This window comes from Quercus lobata, chromosome 3 (genome assembly GCF_001633185.2).
Source record: "Quercus lobata isolate SW786 chromosome 3, ValleyOak3.0 Primary Assembly, whole genome shotgun sequence".
Classification (NCBI taxonomy): domain Eukaryota; kingdom Viridiplantae; phylum Streptophyta; class Magnoliopsida; order Fagales; family Fagaceae; genus Quercus; species Quercus lobata.
In genome coordinates, this window is record NC_044906.1 from 12,507,760 (window position 1) to 12,516,934 (window position 9,175).

Below are 9,175 nucleotides of genomic sequence, written 5' to 3' on the forward strand. Positions count from 1 at the left end.
AAAGTAGGTGTCCACCATGATAAAGTTCATCTCCACTATCTCTGGGCTGGTCTGGATGGGTAGCCTAATCATGCCCTTTGGAATAACAAGCTTCCCATCAAAACTCATCAAAGGAGAGCTATAGGGCATCAAATCCTTTGGTTTTAACCTCAGCCTTTTGTAGAGATTGGGGTACATGACCTCGGTAGCACTGCCACCATCCACCATCACTCTTTTCATGTTGTAGTCCCCGATTCTAAGAGTGATCAACAGTGCCTCATCATGGGACTGGGTGGTTCTGATCTTGTCTTCTTCTGAAAAGCTCAAGATTGGGTGAAAATTCATTTTGGCATTTTTTGGCTCTGGCTAGGACTCCTCGGCAGGCAACTGGGCCACAGATAACACTCGTGAAGGGTGCGTGTCTGTTCTTCCTAGCGCGGCCAAGATTACATTGATCGTTCCTATGGGTGACCTTAGGGCAGTATCCCTCTAGGGTTCCTGATGGGTCTGGCCTTGATGACCACTAGGGTGATGAAGAAGGTGTTTCAGCTTTCCTTCTCGGACTAGCGGGTCTAGATAGTTCCAGAGGTTCTTGCAGTTCTCCGTGTTATGTCCGTGGTCTTGGTAGTATTGGCAATAAAAGTTCTAATTACACCTCGTGGACTCTCCCGCCAACTTATTCGGCCACTTAAAGTATGACTTGTTCTTGATTTTCTCTAATACCCGATGTACCGGTTCTCGGAATACAGCATTGACAGTCCGTGTGTTGGTTTCTCCGGATTGCCCTACGAAATCTCTCCTCAGGCGGCTGCTGTTATATCGGTCCGACCTGAAATCCCTCCTCTTCTGAGGGATAACCTTCTCTTTTCCCTTTTCCTGCAGCTAGTCTTCTTCTACTCGTTTATACTTATCGATCCAATCTATCAGTTGGCACACACTGGTGGCAGGCTTGCTAGTCAGAGACTTCCTCAAGTCGTGCTCGGCTAGGAGACTATTTTTGAAGGTGCCCATGGCAACATCGTCAAAATTGCCGTCCATTTCATTATACATTTCCCAATATCTGTCCGAGTAGGCCTTTAGAGTTTCTCCATCATGCATGGATAATGACAACAAAGCACTCAAAGGTCAATGAGCTTTGCTGTTTGTAACGAAGCGGGAGCCAAAAGCTTGGGTTAGCTGCCTATACGGATCTATGGAATTTGCCTTTAAGCCATTAAATCACCTCATCACCACTAGTCCCAAGCTAGACGAGAAAACCTTGCACATCAGCGCCTCGTTTTAGAATGGACAGCCATCCTTTGGTTGAATTAGCTCACATGCTCCACAAAATCTGTTTTACCGTTATAAATGGTGAAGGTTGGATACTGGAATCGTCGAGGAAATGTAGCCCCTTCTATGTGGTGCGTGAAAGGCGACTTGGAGAGTTGATCCAATGCCCTGCTCATGGCATCGTTTCCCAAGCCCCTAAGAGATGGGCTTTTATGCTTACGCCTCTGGTAGAGCTCTTCTTCTTAAGAAAATGTCTCACTTGGGGGAGTCCTTGATCTTTATCTATAGTCATCGTCATTTTCATCTTCATCATCGGAGAGTATGTCAAGCCTAGAATGAGATCGCCTTCGTTGTGCATGGTGCAGCTTTCTCTTCAAATCGTTTATCTCTCGTTGCATGGCCTGCTTATCATTCTGTTTCTGGGATACATGACTCCTAACTTCTTTTGGTTGCATGGTCTGGCTGTTATTTTGTCACTGGAGCACGTAACTGCCCACATGAGAATAACTTTTGCTAGTTTGAGTGGTGTTTACACTTCCCTCTTGAAACCTTCCATTCTCTTCATTTCGATCACGTTCAGGGTTAGGAAATTACCCTGTTGTTGGGATCTAACCGGTTCGGATTGATGAGAGCCTGCTTGATGAGGGCCTGATCCTACCATGCTTAATTGTTACACTCACTAACACACAAGCTCTTCCCACAAACGGCGCCAATTGTAGGGGCTGGGTTCGAGCACTTCTTCTATTAGATGAATGGACTCAAGCCCAACTAGCCCAATATAATAAATTTATAGAGAGTAGGTTTAAGAACTAGGTTTTAGTGAGGATTACAACAACTAGACATGGTTATGAAAGGATTGAACAACAAGGACATGGACCAAAATATAAAATTCTGTCCTAGGGTCTTTCATTCGAGGAACTTAGTGTTCTTATTCTTTCTTTGGTGTTAGGCTATAAAGGTTTTCCGGAATCATGCAAACTGCTCCAGTCTTCTCTTTCTTTTCTTCTATCTTGGGGATCCCATCCTCCATTCTTGGAGGATCTCCCACATTATATATCCCCTTACAATCGATTTTGGCCCTCAATTTGTTGATCATGCAGGTCATTACTTGAGTGCTGGTCTCATCAGCCACCTTCTCAAACCCTCTGTGAGTTGCGGCGACCAAGACCGCACTGTTCAGGGGTCATTCCCTCATTAATGCGGCCAGAATGTTAGTTGGGTGCATTTAATGAGGAAGTGACAGTTTCTCTTTGAATCGCTCCTACACCATATCCCCATGGATGTCCTACTATACTTGTCCTTTTTTTGGAGGCGCTTTGGGAGGCTACCTTTGACGGCGTGCTGTTCTTTCCTTCTGGGATCTAGGAGGCCAAGAACAGGATCGTCCTCGACAATGTTTCTAGGCTATGTGGGCTTTCTTTGTTCGTCCTCGGCCATTCCTTTCTCCTCGGCATAGGCCTTGGGTTTAGTATAAAGTGGGCTGGGGTTGTCAAATTCTTTGGCCCCAAAATATATTTTTAAGTATAGGTGCCGTTTGGATTGGCGTTTTGCTGCATCTGCATCTACTGCGTCTACGTTTTGCCTCTTTTTTTCTTTTTTCTTTTTTTTTTTGGGTTAGTCGTGTTTTTTGACTTTCTGTTAGTGTACAGTGCACACCAGTGTACTATTCAACAACTTTTCAGCAATTATTTATTAAAAATGGGTCCCACGGTACTATTTACACATTTAAAAATTATTTTGCTACAGTATTTTCGGTTTTCAGCAAAAATAATTTGTATCCAAATGGACCTATAAAGCAATAACCAAACACAGGAATAATGTATTCTATATCTAAAATATGTATTGAAAACAACTTACCAAACACTACCAAATATAAAAATAAGTATTTTTTATTTCTATTCAAATTTAGGATTTGAATATAAAATAAAGAATATGAAAACTGAATACACCACATTTTGAAGCCAAACAATCCCTAATTTTTTGTAAATTCATTTCACTTAGTTTTGGGAAATAATATATTTTTCTTTTCTTCCTAGGGAGAAGAACACATGCACACGTCACTTTGTTGAAAATGAGTTACGTGACAGAAGGAGCCTTCTGGGTCCATCCCCTTTAAAAATTTTGGATGCCTAGTCCAATGCAAAAGAGCTGCCCATTGGGCTAAGAAATGGGCTTGTAGATTAGATAAATCCCCTTTTTATGATATTGAGTGAGCATTTGGTTTCAGCTGAAACCTTCATTCACGTTTTGTATTTTTTGTTTTTTGTTTTTTTTTTCCTGCATGTGAACATGTGATTTTACTGTGTAGGGGACAAAAAATACTGTTCATGTACTGTTCACGTACTGTTCATAGGTCCACAACACTATTCATATATTAAAAAATTATTTTGCTACAGTATTTTCAGTTTTCAGTTTTCAGTTTCAACAACAATAAACTCAATCCAAACGAACCTTGAGTTGAGCAAAATCAATGAAATTAAGGTGAAGTAAAAAAGATGCTTATTCACATGATTAAAAGTGGTTAGGTTTCTTAAAACCCAATAGAAAAATTTATCTATATATTAAAAGAGTTACGATAGTTCTTAATATAGCGAAAACTTTGAGTACTATAAGAATTAAAAGGATTTCTTCAAAATTTCAAAGATTAAAAACGCTCAAAACTGTTAATTGTATTTGATTCCTAATGAATAGTTATTATATTGTTTGATTGTGTTTTCCTTAGAAGTGCTTCTTCGGACTCCATAGATACTTTTTCTCATTATTTTCAATAATTCTTTAAGATTTTCTTATTTAAAATAGGTTTCAATGATTGTTTTAATTTCAATGACCTTTTAAATAATGTAGTTTAGTTCTACCAAGTCTACCAATTTTTTTCTTTTTTTTACTTTCAAATTTGTTTTGTATGACATCATGATATTCATATAGGTAAATTTAGACTTTATGTTGATAAAAATGATATAAAGAAAATGTTCATAGAAGATGGTATACATGTTTTTTATATATATAAAATATTAATTTTGAATGGACAATTTTTTTAATTATAAAATTATTTAAATTATATATATAGGGAAAATTATTGAATACTCCGAGAGTACTATAAATACGTACTCTCCCATCTCACATAAATTATAGGTTCTACTATAAATTTAACTAGTCGCTAACCCGTGCGATGCACAGGAAAACTATTTTGTATAAAGATGAAACATTAAATTACTTAATGAAAAATAGAAATCAAACTTAAGTTTAAAATAAAATGAAGAATTAAATCTTAAGAATTAATCAATATTTCCAATAAATTGAAAAAAAAAAAAAACTTTAAAAAGTGTTTTTTGGTAAGCCTGGCAATAGAACAGGTTGATAACGAAAACAACAATAAATGAAATTTTCTGATAGTTAGAAGCACCAACAACAAACAGGCAAAAAAATTTCAAAATTTCAATTTCATACTCTAATTGAAAAGAATTATAAGAATTGTCGTAGCAGCATAATTATTTTGACTCTAATCATCTCCCAAAGACTCATCTAAACTACAATTCAATCAAATATAGAATACAAAACAGACACAAGTACCCTCTAATATAATTATTTACATAAAAAGAATTGGGTTGAAAACAAAATCAGCACAATCTATTAAACAATAAAATTTAAATATAATCTTTGGAAAATATCTCTCCCATTGTCATCTTCATTGTTGTACATGATATGACATGGCTTCAAACTATTGGCAGGAGGAGTCAGATGTTCCAAAAGAAACTCATTTGTTGACGATGGTAAAACTCATTCGATTGTGAACTATAGTAATTCTCATTGCATGCAGCAAGTACTGTCAACAAACCACAAATTTACTCTATCTTAGCAAATAGAAAAAGAGGCTAAAGCAAGGAAAAAAGAAGAATGATTCATGTAAAGCTTTACGTAGGCATTTGAATTGATGTAAGTGCTATATAATGTCTTAGTTGTAACCTTAATAGAGGACAACTCATTCAGCCCAGGAAAAACTTTTTCAAAATAAAAAGAGAGCAAAGAATGAAGCATTGAAAATATCAGTTTGAATACCAAGCTACTGTATTATTTGGAAAAAGAAAATAAGAAAAAAGACTATTCAATGCATTGAATTAAATACCTTAGAAACAAAGTTCTACCAAGCACCTATCTAAATTTGAATGCTTGAAAGTTGAAAGTAACGTTGACAAATTGCGCTTTGACCATAAGGCTTTCATTATAAAAAAAATTTGAAAAGAACAACAATCCATCCTTCCATTATTTCTATATCAATTGAAAATCTGGCAATTGAAATCAAATCTACTGATTAAGTACATTGGCTATTTAGCAGAACCATAAAGTGGCTACAAACTAATGCAAGAGTAAGCAAGGCATTTTCTCAAACACATGGTGTGCACAAAATATTTCAAAGCCTTAGTTATAAATGTTTGTTATTATAAAAATTAAAAATTAAAAACAGAAAACAATAGCATGATTGTGAAGAAAAGAATTACCAATAGCAAATCACCAAAAAGATACAATTGTTTAGTATTTTAATAACTCATGTCTGTGTCCATTACTCATAGCTTTCTTTTCCCTGCAACCCATACCAACAATTTGCATTAAATAATCACAACAAAAAATCTTCTTTCATTAGTAAAATTTTCTCATAATTTCTATCTTAAAATTCACCTGCGATGAAAAAGGGATAAGTATAACAATGTAGAGTATGACAGAATTTTTAAAAGAAAAAATTCTTTAAATTTTAGTTCATACCCCTTTTAAATTTCAAAAGTGGTGTTTCCCTAACTGCCCAACACTATCATTACATCCCACGGGGAATTCCATTAAGTTAAAGACATATTTTTGCAATCCTTCCAAGAAAATCAAAGTGCTACCTATCAGCAGAACAATTAACAACAATAAGAATCCAAGTTTCAACCAACATAAATTTTAGGAAACTTGCATCAAATACCAATAAGTGTATTATTCTAACAAAAAGTCACATATCCAAGTCCAAGAATTTATTATAGCCATCAGTAGCAACCCAAAGATAAGAAAAGAGACACCTATTAAATTGGGCTATAAAAAAAACATTTGATGATTGCTACAAAAATCATGAGCTAAAGCTGAAAGTTCAATCCAAAAGTCCTAAACTTTAGGAAACTTGCATCAAATACCAATAAGTGTATTATTCTAACAAAAAGTCACATATCCAAGTCCAAAAATTTATTATAGCCGTCAGTAGCAACCCAAAGATAAGAAAAGAGACACCTATTAAATTGGGCTATAAAAAAAACATTTGATGATTGCTACAAAAATCATGAGCTAAAGCTGAAAGTTCAATCCAAAAATTCTCCATAAAACAGGAATAGAGTATGGAAAAAACAAATAGATGAAGTTTGACTTATCTCTAATTCCAACAATACGGTAACAATGCCATACAAACATATTTTGCAGCAACTTTAAATGAGAATGAATTTCATTGTTACAACATGGTAAGAAAAAAAAAGATTTCAATTTCATTGAGACATTCTGTCAAACACTTAGGGTGATGGGAAGGATTTTAACAAAACAGACATAACTTTTTAACCAAACCTTTAATTTTCATTGATTCTAATTTCTCTGGGTCATTTTGTCAAACACTTAGGGTTGGCTTATTTTCACAAAGGATACCGATTCTTACATCATTCTCTCAACCATTATACCAGCAAAAACATGAGAAAGAGAAAATTACAGAGAGAAAAAGCAAGAAAGCTGGTGAATTTGTCAAACAAAATTGGATTTTGAATAACATATGGAAGACTTTGTATGTTTTGAATAAAAGGAAGATCGATTTGTTCCAGAAGATGATTTGCGATGTCGTTGAGTTCTTTGGATTATGCCTGTTTAGAGAGGAAAAGGGGTATGAACTAAAATTCCTAAATTGACAACAAACCATAATTGAAGAGAATATTAGAAAAAGAAATTCATACCTTTGCTGTGATGAAATTAGAGTATTCCACTTCATCTCTGCAAAGAAATTGAATAATTTAAATCCAAAGAGATGAATTAATATATATATATATATATATATATATATATATAAAAGAAAACATTTAATCAGTCACATCAGAATCCTATTTTCTAAGCCCTATGTGCAGAGAGAGAGGGGGAAAGCAGTCCATTTACAAACTTAATGGGAAAATAGGCATGCATTCTACAAAATATAAAAATTTCTTCCTCTAGCATGCCATAATTAGGCATCCAGTAAAACGAAATTTTTCTAGTTTGCCATAACAATAAGATGAGATTTATGGTTTGCTGAGGCTTCTTATAGATTCAACAGGCAGAGGTATACATACAATTTTCCCTATTGTCCATTTATCAACTTGATAGTTTCTAATACCAAAAAGTACATTGTATGTCTATCACAGATTCTTTCAATGTCATAAAAAGAAAATGCAAATCTTCCTTCATTTCCTTGGAACTTTAAGTGAAGTTGCCTTCAGAAAATTTTCTAGTAAAAAATCAGCTTGCACATATAACACCCATAAAAACCAAACAATTTCACCAAGACCCTATTTTCATTACCTAACCCTTGTTCATCATTCCCCCCTCCCTCCCAACTTCACACAGTCTCAAACATTTCTCATCACATTCCATCAAAGCCAGCACAAGTTTCTAAACTATAAACAATCAGCAAAATAATTAATTTAACATTAAAAAAAGAAAAGAGAAAAAGAATCACCCTCATAACCTATATACAATTTATCTCATCATCAGAATGCACAAAACCCATAAAAAATTTAAAAACAAACAACACTTTCACTAACCAAAAAGCAGACTCCATTGGAACATTGACCCCAAAAAACTCCCATTTTCAAATAGCAACATCCCAAAGATAACACATTTATAAACTGCAAGCCAAGTAAACAATTAACAAAAACCAAACTTTAAATAACAAAATGTGTTTTCTTATCAAAACTTTGAATAACAAAAAAAAAAAAAACTTATTGTTGAGTTACACAAACACCCAATGGGTTTTAAAATCCATGATCTCATCCTACAACTTGGGGGAAGGAAGTGCCATTTGTGCCAAAGCTCATTCCTACCAAAACTTCACAAAAATTGAGAATGGCACACGCATTGTCAAATACACAAAGGATTTGAACCAAGTATAACAGCTACATATACCCAGAGGCTCCAAAAGTACAAAGAACCCCACCACAAAAAATAAAAATCCAAAGACAATTCATATAAAATTACTTGAAGCTTCTTGGCAAGGGCCACTACTTCATCCAAGTTTGCATTGCTTTCCTGTTACAAAGATAACAATGCCAAATGATTGGTTTTGTGGGAGATTCTTAAATTCTATTAAAAAAAAAAAAAAAAAAAAAAAAAAAAAAAAATTTCACATCTACTTCTGATTCCATTGATTAAATTGAGTAAGCAACAGGAATTTCACCTCCTATTAGCACAATGACCTAAAAGATGACTCACCTCCAGGGTTTTGCCATCAGGGGCTATATCCCTGTCATGGAAGCACCACCAATCAACTCCAAGCTTGTTTATGAATCCGCCAACTGAAATTGTAAAATTTGAAAACGTATAACAAATCTAATTTACCTTTTAGATTTGTTTTTTTTTTTAAAACAAAATCAGAGAAAGAATGGGAACCCATCGGTGGAGGAATTTTTTTTATCAGAGAAAGAGTAGGAACCCATCAGCAGCGGTGTTTATGGGCGGAGGAGAATTACTTTTTGAGAGGAAGTAGGCCACAACCCGAAAATCAAAGAGAATGGTGAAGGACCCTCAAAATCAAATTGCTATCTCTGTCTCGATGTTTCGCGGTTCTATGTTTTTCTTTCTGGATGCGGCGGTTCTGTTTTTTTTGTAGAATAGAATCTGTCTGGGGTAGCAGAGCCACAGGTAGAAGAGGAGTGGCGGGAACGACAGAGAGAGA

General features: G+C 35.0%; 1 long non-coding RNA gene across 1 annotated transcript; it reads right to left on the reverse strand.

Moving 5' to 3' along the window:
- Window positions 1-5,032: 5,032 nt before the first annotated feature.
- LOC115982561 lies at window positions 5,033-6,569 on the reverse strand. Its single transcript, XR_004089659.1, has 3 exons — window positions 6,007-6,569; window positions 5,745-5,827; window positions 5,033-5,071 (listed from the first exon to the last, which is right to left on the reverse strand). It is a non-coding gene; the product is annotated as an uncharacterized LOC115982561 (long non-coding RNA).
- Window positions 6,570-9,175: the final 2,606 nt, after the last annotated feature.